Here is an 18,849-nt window from a genome sequence, read left to right as displayed (position 1 = left end):
GATTGATGTCAGATGGGTTAGCATTCATTGGATCAATATCAACATTATGGTCTTGTGGTGGCAAATCATCAACAATATTGTCAATAGTTGGGTGAGAAAGTTCTGGTTGTTGTTTTTCTGGCTCAGACGGATTGGAATCATTAACCGGCTTATTTAGCCTGGCCCTCTTGCTGGGCTTAGCTTGGGCTCAGAAAATGAAACAATAAATGGAAGTCAAGAGGATGATCAAGTATGCAAGTTGGAATAATTGGAAATGAACTTACCCAGGTACAGCCCTGAAAGCTGGAATTTGTGTTCCTATTGACTCGCCAGAGGAGGAATGGGAAGTCCCCTAATAGTTTGAATCAGACGGGTTAAGAGGTTGTCAAAAATAACCCGCCTTGGGGTAAAGTATGTCAAAAATATGTAAGACCTCTGGACGGCGTTTGCGAGGCGGGGCGTCTGGTAAGCTGGAAGAAGTAATCACGTTGCCACTATGCCGAGTCATGCAGCGAGCTTCATGTTGCTATTTCTTCAAAAGAAAGTTTGGATCCAAGTGGGCTAGAGGGTGAGAAAATCTTACTTTCTGGCTTGCTTGACGGGTTTTGTGTGTTTGGCAGAGGTTCTGAGCCAGAGTAAAAAATAATTACCCCAGCGTCACCTGCCCGACTAGCCTCTACGTCGTCCTGATAAAAAATATTGTCAATGATGAAAATGGAGCCAAGTGAATCAAGTTCTACCTCTTACTCATAATTGCCATTGTCATTATCAATGTTTAACTCGGCAGACTCGGTAGTTTTCTTTTTGGTAGGCTTCTTGTTGACCTTGTGCTTGACACGAGGTGCTTTGTCCGTCTTATCCTGCGGTTTCCTCTTCCAAATGGATCATCAGCCTGTTAAAATTGGAAAGATTATAAGAGGATATTAAGAATATGGATTAAGTAGGAGTTGGGAAATTCTTACGGCTGGTGGTTGGTTGACAGTGTAGAAGGGACTAAGTCCAGTCTTGCTGCACTCTTTTACAGGTTCATTCAACAACTTTTTGGTGGCTTCAGTAACTTCTGCCTTAGATAACTGAATATCACAATGGTGCTGAGGATCTTTAACATCACCAGTACATCCGCACATTAATCCGGGGCGACGGCTTAATGGCAAGATACTCCAAGATAGCCAACACTGGAGAAAATCGACGCTAGTTAAGCCGTTGGCCATAAAGGCTCTGAGTTTTGAGAAGGCAGGTGCATACTTGGCCCGTTCCTTTGCATCAAGACGTTGGGGAAGTGGATGGTTGTTGTTAAGCCGGTGCTCACAGTAACCCGGCATAGGATTGTCACCAGCTGGGGATGTGTCTCTAACATAGAACCACGTCTGGTTCCAATCTTTGGGGTGGCTATGCAGCTTGGCATGAGGAAAACTGACATCTTTCCTTTTCTGAAAAATGACTCCACCAAGTTCTTGGCATGGCCCATGAACAAAATCAGTTTGGCGGTTTAAATAATAGAATTCCCTGAATAGATCAACCGTGGGTTCCTCTTGAAGATAGGCTTCACAGAATACTTGAAAGTTGCAAAGGTTGGACATGGAGTTGGGTTCGATGTCTTGAGGGTGCAGTTGGAGGAAATGAAGCACATCATGAAAAAAATTCAGCCGGGAGGGCTGAACCCTCGATCCAAGTGATCAGTAAAAACAATTACTCCTCCATTTTTGGGTTGAGGAAGGACTTCATCACCAGGAGCTCTCTAGTGGATATCCTCCTTTTTGGCTAAGGCGTCAGCGGCGACATGATTGTACAGATCTTCCTTGGTAATCCGGGATTTGACCTAATTGCAAGAAGTATATGTCTTAGCCATTTCTGAAAAAAGATTATGCCGGTTTAAGGTTACATGGTTAAGCCGGCTTACGGTTAAAGGAAAAATAATAATGAAGCATGACTAGGTATTAAGCTGGAGATTGAAATTTCAAGATTACCGAAGAACTATTGGCGGCTTAAGAGGGGACTAATTGTCTGGACCCCGATCCTAAGTCACACCGATCTAGCATGTAACACATCATATCACTTTGCGGCCTCACGCACGGTACTCCCACGGGTGCCACCTTACCTGGCCCGGGACCATTTGCGCATTTTGTCTCATGTATATGATAGTGTCGCTAGCATCCATATGACAAAGAACCCGGGCCGACATGACTAGTTATAAACCCAAAGTGGCATTAACTTACAAGGACAGGCATACATGACACAACAACGAACGTGTTGGTCATCAGCGAGTGAATCCGGGCTGTAGCAGCTGGGCTAACAGGACTCCAGAGAATCCGGGCTGTAGCTGGCTAACAGGACTCCAGATACACCGCGTGAAATTTCCCCGAAGGTATAGACACCGGAACAAAGAAGGACACATGCCGGCCAGCCTAAGTGTTCTGGAGCAGTAGCACGCTACCATGGCTCACTGGAAGCACTAGGAGACATTTCCCGGCAAGAGAGGCTACCAAGGATAAACAACTAGGTTGTTGGATCCCACACATACCAAGCATTTCAATTCATACACACAATATGCTCGATATGTGCAAATACAACATGGCATCACAACATAACTCTATGACTCAAAGTATTTATTCAATAGGCTCCGAGGAGCGAGATATTACAAACATGGGTCTCATGAACCAACATTCAGAGCATACAAATCAAAGCACATGCGGAAACTTAACATGTCTGAGTACAGACATCTAGAAATGAAAATGGCTAAGAAGCCTGACTATCTACCAGATCCTGCCGAGGGCACAAGATCGTAGCTGAGGTATCAAGCTAAACGTCGAAATCCACACGGAACTACTAGCGAGACTGAAGTCTCTCTGCAAAAACATAAATTAAGCAAACATGAGTACAAATGTACCCATCAAGACTTACATCAGAACTAACTACATATGCATCATTATCAACAAAGGGATGGTGGGGTTTAACTGCAGCAAGCCAGCTTTGACTCAGTGGCTAACCTGAACTACTACTGCAAGTAACTCTTTTGAGGTGGCACACACGAGTCCACATATTCACCAATCAATACACCACTATGGATCTGCTCCCGTCTCCCTACGAGAACGCCATCCATAGTACTCACGCTTATCTTGCGCATTTTAGAGTATCCACTTTCACTTGTCTATGAACTGTGCAGGCAACCCAGAAGTCCTTTACCGCGGACACGGCTATTCGAATAGATCATTTATAACCCTGCAGGGGTGTACTTCTTCACACACGCTCTCACCACTTACCACCATGTACACGTCGTGTATCTCGGCAACCTTCAAGCGGAAGCCCGGCGACGGAGTCCACCACAACCTGACTAACCACATAGGTCTATAGTCCAGGTGTATCGCCTATTCAGGTTCCATCCGCGAGGAGATCCGGTTGGGGTTTCGCTCACAGCCCCAAACGATGTGTACAAGGTTCCGCGACACCAAACGAGCGCCCGGCATACCCGGCCACTATGTATCTACCGCATCATAGCCCACCCCTAGGGTCAGCGCTACGCACGGCCTCCAACACATATCCTACAAACACCAAAAACTTGTTGCAACTCCTGGACAGAGGGCAATGGCAGTTAATAAGTCGAGAGGGTCCATTGGTTTCGGGCCCAACGCGTGGTAGTAGCTGTTCATGGATCACAAACACAGAACTCAGTTCCTAAGGACGACTTCAATGAAACAACCCACCATGTACTCCTACATGGCCTCTCATTGATACCTTTACCAAATTGTGTTCACACACTTAGCTGTCAACAGTAGGACATGTTCACACACTTCCAATTCATCCCCGATGAATCAGACCTGACTCAACTCTAAGTAGTAGCAGGCATGACAAACAAGCATGAATGAGTAGGCACATCAGGGCTCAAACAACTGCTACTCATGCTAGTGGGTTTCATCTATTTACTGTGGCAATGACAGGACATGCATAGGAAAAGGGGTTCAACTACCGCATCATGTAAGAGTTGAATCGTTGTTGTCCTAATATAGTAAAAGAGAGCAGGAGCGGGAGAGTGGTATTATATCGGAATGAACAAGGGGGTTCTGCTTGCGTGACACTTCTGAAGATAGAATAGTTCTTCATTGGTGTCATCAAACTCATCGTCGGAACCACGTCTACTGAAAGGGGACAAATACCGGCAAACAAGGAAGAACACAATCAATGCAATGCAACAATATGATGCATGATCATGGCATGGCAATATGCTGTGATTTGAGCTAATGTAACTATCAACAGATTAAATGAAGTTGGTTTGAACACAAGGTTCAAATTCAAACTCCATCTAAGGCATTTCGAATGCCATTTATTCAAATTGTCAACAGTGGATGTAAGTTGTTCAAACATGCATGAGAATGCCATAAACAGATTCTTCATATTTTTCTGATCATTTTTCATATATAAATTATCTCATTTGGAGTTACGGTTGAAATTCTATGAATTTTAGAATTTTAAAACATTTTCTAAAATAAATAAACCATTTAAGATTTATTTAAATTCCAAAAGAATTACTGCATCAGCATGAAGTCACTGTGATATCAGCGGTCAACAGGGCCGGTCCAGGTCAAACCTGAGCAGTGGGGCCCGCGTGTCAGTGTCAAACTAACTAGCCTATTTTAATTAGTACTAATCTAGAATTAGTTAGGGGCTGGGCCCACATGTCAGTGACTCGGAGGGGGGTCAAACTGGTCAACCAGGTCAAACTCGCTGGAGTTGACTCGGGGCTCGTTGCTGGCAAGGCCAGAGATGGCGGAGGGCGTCAGGTTCGCTCTCCATGTGACCAAACGAGCGACGGAGGGCACCCGCGGGGACCTGGAGCTCTCCCGCATCCAGTGCGGCAAGCGGCAGTAGCTGGGGTGGCCGGAGTTGAGCGCGACGTCGACCTCGGCGGCGGCCGGAGTTCGGGCGCACTTGGGAACGGGGCTGCGGTGGCCGTGGAGTGGCATGCTTAGCTCCAACAGCACCTACGCGGCGCGGTGAGCACGTGGGTGTTCTCGGTTGGGAGCTACGACGATTGTGGCCACGACGGTGAGAAGCTTGGGCGGCAGAGCGGTTCGGTCTCCGGCAGAGCGACGACTACAGCATGCAAACAGAGTGCAGAGGAGGGGGGTTCGGGTCAGTGGCTCACGGTGATGGCAGGGGACGTCGAAGCGGGCTCGGGGTAGGTCTGGTGCAGGTGGAACGGCGGGGTCAATCTCGACGACCCGAGGAGGAAGAAGATGAGGTAGCCGACGATGCAGGACGTCCGGAATCGCGTGTCTCGGAGAAGATGGCGTAGAGGATGAAAACGGAGCTCGGGGACACGTCCATGGGGCTAGGGCTGGCCGGTGGTCGTGCTGGCAGCAATCGGCGGTGACGACATGCTCGGCTGTTGGGAGGGGGAAGCGGAGGGGCGAGGGGGAGACAGAACCAAAGAGCGAGGGGGTTCGTGGACGTCTTCGTGGCGCAAGGATAGGCCGAAGGGGAAGCATGTGGTGGAGCTCGGGCGCACGCGCGTTCGACACGCCTATACCTACTGGTAGAGGTTGAAGACGGCGCCAGTTGGGCTGGGCTGGGCTACAGTGCTAGGCCAGGTGCTGCTAAGCCAGGTAAGCTACAAGTAAGTTCTGTTCTGTTTTATTTTCCTTCTGTTTTTTCTTTAATTTAATCTTTTTCCACTGTTTTGAATTCAAACAAAATTCAAACAATGCCAAAATATCCTTTGAGTTTTTTTATGTTGCTTCATGGACTTTTCCAGAGGCACATAAATCATCATAGAGCATTTGAAAATATATCCCATATATATTTGAATATATTTTCAAATTCAAATAGAAAATTGTTTTAAATTCAGAGACCAAATTATTCCAGAAAAATGTTCCAAAATTTTGGTTTGGTATATAACCCTTGCCAAAATTCTCAAAACTATTTTTAGGGCATGTTGGAATTACTGAATCCAATTTAAAGGGTTCTTGCCTTTCTTTTAAAATAATTTCTGAGGCTTTGAATATTCCTCATTTCAATTTCTTGAATTTAGCATGATGCATGCTCACTGATGCAACTATTACAATCAGGTATACTAGGGCTGTGACAACTCACCCCCACTAAACAAGAATCTCGTCTCGAGATTCAAGACGTGAGGTAAGAAGACAGAGGAACACGAAGCTAACACAATCTTCGCGATCTAGGTTGCACTTCATAAGAACGTTGATTCGATCACCATTTGTCTCGATGTCTTGCTCTGAGAACTCCAACCAATATGACAACGAGAGGAAATGGAAAACTCTAGAAGGATCGATCTTCTCGAAGATCGAACAACTCAGGATCAACTCATGGAGTGAGACATTGAAAACATCTCTTGAGCTGAGACACGAAGCATACATCCAGAGGTATGGAGTGAAACAGATGACGAAGATTCACTGGGTAGGCGACAATTGCACACTTAAGAAGGTGGTGATTGGTTGTCAACGTAGCGAGGAGTTGAGTTGCCATGATACCATAATGAGACATCTTAGAGGAGGTGACTCGTAAAATTATTCCCTTAAGTGGCAAAAGAATTACTTTTGATCCATAGATCATTGAAACTCTTATACCATCCTAAGGCAATCACAAACGATCGTGTGAATGAGTTTGAAGAAATGGCATACTCATACTAGAATGGATGATGTGGACTACCTTGTTGAAGACAACGCAATGAGTGATTTCTGCTTATCATCAGAATGGATGGGACCCATGGTAGGACTACCTCTGAAGATGATCCGTAACAACAATTGCTGAGAAGGGCAGCCCATGGGAAATTGGCACAAGGCGGTGCAAGCTGGGAACAGAATGCAAATGCTGGGAATGTTCCAACCATCATATCTGCCTGAGATTCAGATCGGCTTGGTAACATGATACTCCAGACTCATCAAGTCCAGAAAGAAAAATGAAAGTTTGCAACACAAATCGACGAGATGGCGTTGCGAGATTCCCAGGAGATGGACTATGGTAGCAAGCTCCAAAACATGAGCTGGTTCTGCTACACGCATGTGAACATGTTGTCCAAGACAAGCATGACCACAGACTAGTCTTACGATAAAACACTACCGAGTTCTGGTAAGGAACCATCATCGAGGATATCGAAGTCCTTGTGCACTTATCGATGAACTTCTTATCCTTGTACAAGTCAATCAGTGGCTTGGTGTGCTAGGGAATACATATGGAATGAATGTAGCGAGCCTATCAAACCATAGAATACTTCGCACCTGCATGACTAACTTGGGATGACTCCAAAGGAAGCAAAAATAAACTTTCTCGAATTCAAGGCGGCAACTTGCATCAAATGCACATGAATTAGAAGTCACTTCTTTGAACTAACATATGCTTCATTAACTAGCATGAAGAAATTCTTACAGAAGTTTCCAACACCACTTAGATGTTCGACATGAATCATGAACAAGATAAAATGATGTTGATGAGCTCAACAACAAATCATCGATACTTCCATGAAGATGGAATTCCACAACTATGTGAACAAGGTGATAGTATTGGTCAGACCCAAAAGATATAATGATCTATGCTCGAGGAAACAACCATGAGTAAGACAACATTACGAACATCATTGGTTCTGATTTGATTTGATGATAGCCCACACTCAAATCAAAGGATTGTAAGACAATAGCGCTGATAACTGATCACGAGGACCAATTGATGAAGATATCCTCTTTCTTCAACACACACACACACAAAGATATCCCTTAACATGAACTAAGTCAGACAAGCTTTTATCTTCCAACTCTCCAAGTTGTTGTTTGGCTTAACCAACTAGCTCAGGGGTATCCAACACGGATTCATGGAAAAAGAGTGGTTTATTGGAAAATCAACTTGATCACGAACTCAACGTATCGGTCAGGGGACGACCTGGTGATACTTCCGTGACGATATTCATAAAATCACGAACCACCAATATGTCTCTAAGCTCGAGAAGAATCTTGCTTTTCAAGGCAAGACGATGTGATCAAGAGAGTGATAGATTGACACAATCCTATCTCATTGATCGAGGAGTGCACCAGGGAAAATGGACTAGGTCACCTGATAAATCTTAGGATGATGATTCAATAACCAACACACTAATAATAAGAGTATTGTCCATTAACTGCCAAGCAACACAATTGTTAGGAGTATTGATTTCACACATCACGATTCACTTGTCGGCATTCCGGTTGCGACAACACGGAATCGAGGAATGAATAATGATGGTGAGAAGTATCACTGCGTCAAGAATTCATAAGAGGTGGTGCAGTTCTCATGACAATCCCAATGTAAAGAGGGTAACACTCCCAAGGTGGAACATAACAAAAGCTGGATTAGCATTTGATCTGTGGAGTACGACTGCTTTGACCCAATACTAGATATGGATAAGGTACTGGAGTTAGTTTTCCTAGTCATCCCGGAATAAAATGGCTTGACAGACCACAGAGATAATAGGCATCGATATCACGAATGCACAACTACTCATGTCTATCAATTGATAGATGACAGCCAGAGAACAACTAAAGAGGGACAACGCAAATAACATATGATTTTCTGAGTTGTGGATGCATAGATTAATATGTCAAACCAAGTTCAACAGGTTTCTTACAGATAACCCATGCAGAAAGGTAGAACTGGCAGAATCACAACTATGAATGGAGAACTCCTGAAGAGTACTCTGATTGTGATCTTTTGGTTCAAAGAACTTCTGCCTTAATGGTTCATGGTATTTGGAAGAAGGAAATACCACGGACCACAAGGACTGCCGCAAGGTTACTAATATCCTAAAGGAACTAGCAACACTATCCACATGAACTAAGTAGGGTGAATCTCCGGTTCAAGAACCCAGGAATAGAATGCCTACTAACCAAATGGCATCACGGAATGCTTTCGAGAATAATGGCCAGAATCATCACACTGGGAACACAAAACATGGCTAGATTACTAGGTGGCACTCTAAGAGGCCTAGGGTCATAATAATAACTCCAACATATATGTCAAGGCAACAAAGTACCTCAACGCACTAGTTAGCGTGGTTATTTTGTCCCAAAGTTACATCGGGAATGGAAAGTAGGAATTTGCAAATGCATCAGACTATTTAGAAACCTGGGATGACTCGGAGAGCATAACGGCTGTAAATGCTGAGAAAAAGATTTGAGACATTCACAAGGATTTGCATAGTCACTTAACAACATCATATCAAGGTTCTGGTTCAACTGACAACATACTAAAAGTAGTAGAAACTGAACTGAGGCTTGAATCCATCAATCCTATAAGTCTATGGATTAGTAACACGTCATCCTGATAGATAGATGAGAAGGCCTAGTTCTTAATCCCCGTAGAAGGGAAGAGGATGACTCAGATCAGAAGGCCGTAGGGTAAAGGAGTACAAAGAGCCTTACGTTCCCTTCCACAATAAATTCCCTTACATAACTAAAGAATTTCTAGACTCAACTTCGACCCGATTAGCTTGGTAATCCTACAGGCAATCAGGCTCTGATACCAAAGCTATCAGGACCCCAATCCAAAGTCACACCGATCTAACATGTAACACATCATATCACTTTGCGGCCTCACGCACAGTATTCCCACGGGTGCCACCTTACCTGGCCTGGGACCGTTTGCGCCTTTTGGCTCATGTATATGATAGTGTCGCTAGCATCCATATGACAAAGAACCCGGGCCAACAAGACTATTTGTAAACCCAAAGTGGCATTAACTTACAGGGACGGGCATACATGACCCAGCAACGAACGTGCCAGTCATCAGTGAGTGAATCCGGGCTATAGCAGCTGGGCTAACAAGACTCCAAAAAATCTGGGCTGTAGCAGGCTAATAGGAATCCAGAGACACCGCATGACATTTCCTCAAAGGGACAGACGACGGAACGAAGAAGGACACATGCCGGCCAGCCTAAGTGTTTTGGAGCAGTAGCACGCCACCATGGCTCACTGGAAGCACTAGGAGACATTTCCCGGTAAGAGAGGATACCAAGGATAAACAACTAGGTTGTCAGATCCCACACATACCAAGCATTTCAATTCCTACACACAACATAACTCTATGACTCCAAGTATTTATTCAATAGGCTCCGAGGAGCGAGATATTACAAACATGGGTCTCATGACCCAACATTCAGAGCATACAAGTCAAAGCACATGCGGAAGCTTAACATGTCTGAGTATAGACATCTAAATGAAAAAGGCTGAGAAGCCTGACTATCTACCAGATCCTGCCGAGGGCACAAGATCGTAGCTGAGGTATCAAGCTAAACGTCGAAGTCCACACGGATGTACTAGCGAGACTGAAGTCTCTCTGTCAAAACATAAATTAAGCAAACGTGAGTACAAATGTACCCAGCAAGACTTACATCAGAACTAACAATATATGCATCATTATCAACAAAGGGATGGTGGGGTTTAACTGCAGCAAGCCAGCTTTGACTCGGTGGCTAACCTGAACTACTGCTGCAAGTAACTCTTTTGAGGTGGCGCACACGAGTCCACATATTCACCAATGAATACACCACTATGGATCCGCTCCCATCTCCCTACGAGAACGCCATCCATAGCACTCACGCTTATCTTGCGCATTTTAGAGTATCCGCTTTCACTTGTCTATAAACTGTACAGGCAACCCAGAAGTCCTTTACCACGGACATGGCTATTCGAATAGATTATTTATAACCCTGCAGGGGTGTACCTCTTCACACACGCTCTCACAACTTACCACCGTGTACACGTCATGTATCTCGGCAACTTTCAAGCGGAAGCCTAGCGAGGGAGTCAGCCATGACCTGACTAACCACACAAGTATCTAGTCCAGGTTTATCGCCTATTTGGGTTCCATCCGCGAGGAGATCCGGCCGGGGTTTCGCTCACAGCCCCAAACGATGTGTACAAGGTTCGGTGACACCAAACGGGCACCCGACATACCCGGCCACGGTGTATCTACCGCATCATAGCCCACCCCTAGGGTCAGTGCTACGCACGGCCTCCAACACATATCCTACAGACACCATAAACTAGTTGCAACTCCTGGATAGAGGGCAAGGGCAGTTAATAAGTCGAGAGGGTCCATTGGTTTCGGGCCCAACACATGGTAGTAGCTGTTCATGGATCACAAACACAGAACTCGGTTCCTAAGGACGGCTTCAATGAAACAACCCACCATGTACTCCTACATGGCCTCTCATCGATACCTTTACCAAATCGTGTTCACACACTTAGCACTCAACAGTAGGACATGTTCACACACCTCCAATTCATCCCCGATGAATCAGACCTGACTCAACTCTAAGCAGTAGCAGGCATGACAAACAAGCATGAAAGAGTAGGCACATTAGGGCTCAAACAACTCCTACTCATGCTAGTGGGTTTCATCTATTTACTGCGGCAATGACAGGTCATGCAGAGGAAAAGGGGTTCAACTACCGCAGGATGTGAGAGTTGAATCGTTGTTGTCCTAATGCAGTAAAAGAGAGCAGGAGCGGGAGAGTGGGATTGTATCGAAATGAACAGGGGGGTTCTGCTTGCCTGGCACTTCTGAAGATAGTATAGTTCTTTATCGGTGTCATCGAACTCATCGTCGGAACCAAGTCTACTGAGAGGGGACCAACACCGGCAAACAAGGAAGAACACAATCAATGCAATGCAACAATATGATGCATGATCATGACATGGCAATATGTTGTGATTTGAGCTAATGCAGCTATCAACAGATTAAATGAAGTTGGTTTGAACCCAAGGTTCAAATTTAAACTCCATGTAAGGCATTTCGAATGACATTTATTCAAATTGTCATATACAATGATTGTAAGTTGTTCAAACATGCATGAGAATGCCATAAACAGATTCTTCATATTTTTCTGATAATGTTTCATATATAAATTATCTCATTTGGAGTTACGGTTGAAATTCTATGAATTTTAGAAGTTTAAAACATTTTATGAAATAAATAAACCATTTAAGATTTATTTAAATTCCAGAAAAGAATTACTGTGTCAGCATGACATCAGTGTGATGTCAGCGGTCAACAGGGCTGGTCCAGGTCAAACCTGACTAGTGGGGCCCGCGTGTCAGTGTCAAACTAACTAGCCTATTTTAATTAGTACTAATCTAGAATTAGTTAGTGGTTGGGCCCACATGTCAGTGACTCGGAGGGGGGATCAAACTGGTCAACCGGGTCAAACTCGTTGGAGTTGACTCGAGGCTCGTCGCTGGCAAGGCCAGAGACGGCGGAGGGCGTCGGGATCGCTCTCCCGGTGCCCAAACGATCGACGGAGGGCACCCGCGGGGAGCTGGTGCTCTCCTGCATCCAGTGCAGCAAGTGACAGTAGCTGGGGTGGCCAGATCTGAGCGCGACATCGACCTCAGCGGCGGCCGGAGTTCGAGCGCACTCGGGAACGGGGCTGTGGTGGCCGTGGAGTAGCATGCTTAGCTCCTACGGCACCTACGCGGCGCGGTGAGCATGTGGGTGTGCTCGGTTGGGAGCTACGACGACTGTGGCCACGGTGGCGAGAAGCTCGGGCGGCGGCGCGGTTCGGTCTCGGGCGGAGCGACGGCTACAGCGTGCAAATGGAGCTCAGAGGAGGGGGTTTCAGGTCAGTGGCTCATGGCGATGGCAGGGGGCGTCGAAGCGGGCTCGAGGAAGGTCCGGTGCAGGCGGAACGGTGGGGTCGATCTCGACGACCCGAGGAGGAAGAAGATTAGGTAGCCGGCGATGCAGGACGTCCGACGTCGCGTGTCTCGGGGAAGATGGCGTAGAGGACAAAAACGGAGCTCGGGGACATGTCCATGGGGCTAGGGCTGGCCAGTGGCCGTGGTGGCAGCGATCGGCGGCGACGGCATGCTCGGCCGTCGGGAGGGGAAGCAGAAGATCGAGGGGGAGAGAGAACCAGAGAGTGAGGGGGTTCGTGGACGTCTCCGTGGCGCAAGGACAGGGCGAAGGCGAAGTAGGAGGTGGAGCTCGGGCGCGCGCGCGTTCGAGACGCCTCTGCCTACCGGCAGAGGTTGAAGACGGCGCCTGTTGGGCTGGGCCGAGCTATAGTGCTAGGCCAAGTGCTGCTAGGCCAGGTAAGCTACAGGTAAGTTATATTCTATTTTATTTTCCTTCCGTTTTTTCTTTTATTTAATCTTTTGCCACTGTTTTGAATTCAAACAAATTTCAAACAATGCCAAAACATCCTCTGAGTATTTTTATGTTGCTTCATGGACTTTTCCAGAGGCACATAAATCATCACACAGCATTTGAAAATATATCCCATATATATTTGAATATATTTTCAAATTAAAATAGAATATTTTTTTAAATTCAGAGAGCAAATTATTCCTAAAAAATGTTCCATAATTTTGGTTTGGTATATAACCCTTGCCAAAATTCTCAAAACTATTTTTAGGGCATGTTGGAATCACTGAATGCAATTTAAAGGGTTCTTGCCCTACTTTTAAAATAATTTCTGAGGCTTTGAATATTCTTCATTTCAGTTTCTTGTATTTAACATGATGCATGCTCACTGATGCAACTATTACACTCAGGTATTCTAGGGCTGTGACACTAATGATACCTGGCGGGTTACTATTTTTTGAGTTAAGTCACTTATATCGATGTTGAAAGAGCATATCTATGGATGAGGAAAATGGCTAAGTGTTCAGAAAAGTAGTTTTCACAGGTTGATGATAGAATTTCAGATCTAGCGCACTTTAGTTAAATACAAAAATATTCAGACCTAAAGGTATCAGTGCTAGAGCAGTTCATGGGTATAGATAGATTTTTATCTACGAAGGAGATATTCTAAATAGTAAAAGGGATTGCTAAGATTGCTGCAGTGTAGGAGGAGTACCAAGGGCGAATCAAAACTCCTACGGCCAAGAACAAGAACGACCTTCGATGAACCTTGTTAAAACCCTAACGGATCTATGAGGGGAGGAAGAAGAAGAACTTACCAGGGCTATTGAGCAGCAGAGGTGCGCGGATGTGATCTGGTCCGAACAGGTTGATGCAGCGGCCATTGTTGGAGCAGAGGGGAAGGTCGACGGCGGCGGCAAAGCTCGTGTGCTAGGGCGTCGCAAGGTGGAAGACAAGACGAAGAGGCACGGGAGGGGAAAGTGAAAGAGACCCCCGACCCTATTTATAAGGCAAATGGATAAGTGACAAACGCGGGAATCGAGGAGACCAAAAACGGATATATGACAGTATAGACGCCTCGATTTTTGGAGATTCATTAAAAAGGAGGAGATACATTAAAGATTTTGGCTTTGTGTAAAATTAATGACAGGTGACATCACGGCGTGTTATCAAGATTCCAGAGGATGATGTCACTGCGAGTTATAAGTTCTCGTGAAGGTAATGAAGAAGGAATTTTTCTAAATGTTGAAGATTGATGTGAACAAGTTCAAATCAACCTGGGGCCTAATGTTGGGGATATAGCTACTGATTTATCCCACCTAGGATGGGCCGGGTTAACTCATGGCAACTCACAAGACTAAGCTCATGAAGGAATCGAAGAAGGCAATTATGAGGATGACTTATGAAGAGCCCAAGGCCCAAAGGTGGCTTAAGGCCCGTAGGTGTAAAATGCCATAGGAGCATAACTTGTATTGTAAGGCATATATAGTTAGTCACCGACCCGGACACGTTGTTTATGAGCCAGCAGGGACTCTGTAAGCCACCGGGTGCCAACCTGTGTATATAAAGGGACGACCCGGCGGCGACTTAGGGCAGGAGACAAGAGATCGAAATCTAGGTCAAGCGTATTCGCTCCCTGGTAATCGAGACATAAGCAATACCATGCCAAACTGGATTAGGCCTTTACCTTCACCGCAAGGGGCCGAACCAGTATAAACTCCATGTGTCCTTTGTCCCGCTTAACCCCTTTAAGCTAACCTAGTTGCTATGGCTCCACGACTAAGTCCTCACACTAGGACATCTGCCATGACAATCCCACGACAAACTCTGTTCCACTTCTTCCCAGTTTAGAAGACGAAGCTTATATTGTTGTCAGGAACTTTGTGTGCATCTTTACTTCATGGAAAGATTATACCACAAACAAAGAACAATTTCCAATCTTCCTCCACAACTTACGCGTAAGTATTGTACTAATGTTATTCATGGTAATTATTGCATATGTTTTTGCTGACAGAAGACACAAGATTTCACTGTTTTAAATAGGCGAGGACCAAATTGGATAGTCAAGACGAGCAAGGGTTGGTTGCGCTTTTCAATATGTCGTTGATGAAGTATCATTCCTACCTGAGGCAAGAGCATTTCAATGGCAAGCCTCTAAACAAAATTTCTGTACAGTCTCCGGTGCTACATTTATCAGACAGTGACTGGAATAATCTTGTTAACATTGGTCTCGTCTCCAGTGTAAGGTACTGTCTATTATATCACATCACAATTTGAACTACATTTCTGCATGTGCCTTAACGTCTCACTTGTACGAAAACTGTTCGCAGAAAAACGTCCATTCTCAAGGGACCACACTATCTCACAACTATACTGCACATGCATTGCTCTTGTGAGTACCTCTTGCAATGTATGACCATACTTACTTTCATAGTTGGTTGATTATGCAGCATCACTACACATGTTAGCCTCGTTATCCTCTATTTGGTGGACATTATAAAATCTGTATCGACTCTTACATAAATTTAGAATCAACCCAATGATTTTTAAGAGGTTTAGCTCTGCAGTCCTCTTGTAAGGACTGAACGTTGTCTATCACTATACTAACATTAACAGCTACTCCCTCCATCCCATAATATAATAGCGTTTTGTCTAGTACACTAGTGTACAAAATACTCTTATATTATGGAAAGGAGGGATTGGTTCATTGTGTAGCATTCTGCATCTTATCTCCCTCGCCCACCATTTACTAAAACATATCATATCTATATTTAATCTGGCCAAAAAGTTGAATACACAGACAATGCTAGTGTAGAAGTGTAGCCCATTGCTCTTGTCAGTACATTTTGTCCTATAACGCTTGTACTTACAGGGATTGGTAGTTGATTATGTAGCATTAATCTGCATCATATCTTCATTATCCTATATCCCTTCTAGTATTATCGTATCTATAATTACTCTCTACAAAATGTAGAGTATGGGCAATGCTTATGAAGAAGATTATGTGCTGAAATTCTTGAGTTATCATTCCCTTGACATGGAGAAGGGCATTATAAAGCCGGTGTTAACTGTTAATGTAAGTCCGTCCTTCTAAAACCTTTATCCTCAACTGCTGTTTAATTTGCTCCTCCTCCCTATTGTCAACTGCTATTTAGTTTGTTGTTTCTATCAAAATTCATGTTCACAACAACTGTAGCTTCCGAGTTTTAGTTGTAAAACCAAATTCCTTATTCATACCATGCACATTACTCGGTACTCCCTATATGTATGCTTGTTTTTGTGGATGTATAATCCAGTGTAGTTTGATGTTTGTATCAAAATGCATGTTTGCAACAACTGTAAGTTCCAAGTTTTAGTTGTAAAACCAAACTCCCTATTCATACCATGCACATTACTCAATACTCCCTATATGTATGCTTGTTTCTGTGGATCTATGGTCCAATGTGTGGTGAAGCAGCCCATGTTTGCACCTTGTCCTCTCCTGTTTTATCTTACTGATGTGGCTGATGATATGAACAACATGCCATGCACATTAACCAAAATAGATACAATGATTGTCTTTGCCCTTCATCTATGCTTGTTTTGTTGACATGGTAATCCAATAGTGTGGTGAGGCTCTCCGCGTTATGAACAATGCCAAATTATGCTATTGATATTTTGAACTGACTCTTTATTTTCTAATTTGAAATTGGATGGAATTGACAGCATAATTACCATCTTTGTTTATACACGTGCAAAATCTGTCATCTCTCCACTTGTTTCAAGGTGATATAACTGATGCCATGCACAAGTCTGCTGAAGGCTGTGAGACAAACCCAACATATATTGTAGCAAAGAAGGAAAAACATCTTGAGGATAGCGAGACAACCCCTAAGTCCTGTCTTGATGCAGTCTTCAAGTTACTTGAGACTAGCAGTCAGACAAGCTCACAGAATTCGTTGTCCGAATCAGTTTGACTCTTCAGTTCCAAGTTCAAGAAGAAAGGCATTCTGCAACTCAACTTCGTCTTGTAGTCCTATCTCTAAGGAAGATCGTGGAGAACACCAATGAGAACCTCATTGCTAAACAGCTACACCTGGAAGCTATGACCGACATGCTAGGCCGGTCTCACAACCTTGCTCAGCAGCTTGCGCAGCAGCTCCCGTGGAAGGCTAACCTTTCTTGAACTGTCTTGGGTGTGGTCTTGTTTCAGTATCATTTTGTTATGCTACAATGGCGCCCGGTTTTTGTAATCTGCTTCTTCATTGCGCTTTATGATCACTAGCGGTGAACTTCGATGCCTAGTGGATGTACTATACCATAAATCCTTTATTGTATAGTGTTGGTTTATTCTAAGTTACTATGCCGTAATTTCTTTATTGTATAGAGTATGTTTGTTCTTAATTCCAACTAATTACCATATATGCCATCATTCATTATTTGGAAAAAATAGCAAAAATCTGATGTAGTCGACCGGGCCGAAACATTTGCCTCTATCGGGCCTGCATTTTAGCAGGCCACAATTGGGCTGGCCCGCAACTTTCTTGGGCCTGAAAGGTCATTGGGGCTTTCACACTTTGTGCGAGGCCCACAACTTACATGGGCCTACATTTGGCCCAAAATTTAGTTGGGCCTTTAGTGGACCCAGTGCTTAGTGGGGCTTAGGTAGCTTCGGGCCATTAACAGGCTGAATATTCCGGTGGCCTGTTACGGCCTAGAAGATACCACGGGCCTTTACCAGGCCGAAATGCATGTTGGGCCTCAATTTTAAATAGTCATCCACAGGACTTTAGTAGGCTGAAATGTAGACCGGGCAATTATTATCCTAGTTATATGACGGGCCATTACCAGGCCGAAACATATCTCGGGCCTTATTTGGCACATTGATATCATGGGCCTTTAATAGGCCAAAAGCTTAATAGAGGCATTAATGGGCCGAATTTTATGACATGCCTTTAACAGGCCCAAAGTCATGTTGGGTTGAACTGTTGCCACCTTGATCAAGGGCCGTTAGTGGGCGGGATGTCACGTCATACCATATATGGCCCATGGGCAGCGCGGGCCATTCCTAGGCCGAAAGGCACACCGGGCTGAAATGGGCCCATGTATACATCGGGCCTCTCGCAGGCTGAAATGTCACTGGGCCGTAATTTGGCCCAAATACTCAATGAACAATTAACAGGCCAGATCTGGCTTCGGGTTGTAAATGGGCCAGGTATAAGCAGGCCATTAGTGGGCTAGCCCACTAGTACGTGAGTAAATTATTCGGGCCTTTGACTGGGCTGGCCTTTTTAACCTGTATGGGCCTCTATTGGGCCCTGCCACATGTTGACGCATCATAGGCATGTCTCCTCCATTGGATGGACGAAATCTGGCCCATCGATGAGCCGACACGTGTTCTCTCCGGCCAGTGATGATTTTACATGTGGAAAATCCCCATTGGTCCAGGCTGTTAACGAGTTATCGGATCCAAACCAGAACCCGATAGCTTAACGGTGACTCGTTATGGTGGATGCCACGTGTCGGTTACCCTTGACAAAAGCACCTCCATGAAGCGCCATTTATCATCACGGAAGTGGGCACTTCCATGATGATAATTTTGGTATTGCCATGGAACACTTCTACGACAGCATAGGTATGACTATCTTGATTCTATCATAAAATCATCATGGATGTACATGCATGACAGAAAACGTGACCTACTGTGACAAACACGTATCATCATGGAAGTGTATTTTTTTGTAGTGTCGTTAGGTTGGTTGTAGT

The sequence above is a fragment of the Triticum urartu genome, chromosome 3A (genome assembly GCF_056163025.1).
Source record: "Triticum urartu cultivar PI428250 chromosome 3A, HENAU_Tu73, whole genome shotgun sequence".
NCBI lineage: Eukaryota > Viridiplantae > Streptophyta > Magnoliopsida > Poales > Poaceae > Triticum > Triticum urartu.
This window is presented reverse-complemented; position numbering follows the sequence as displayed.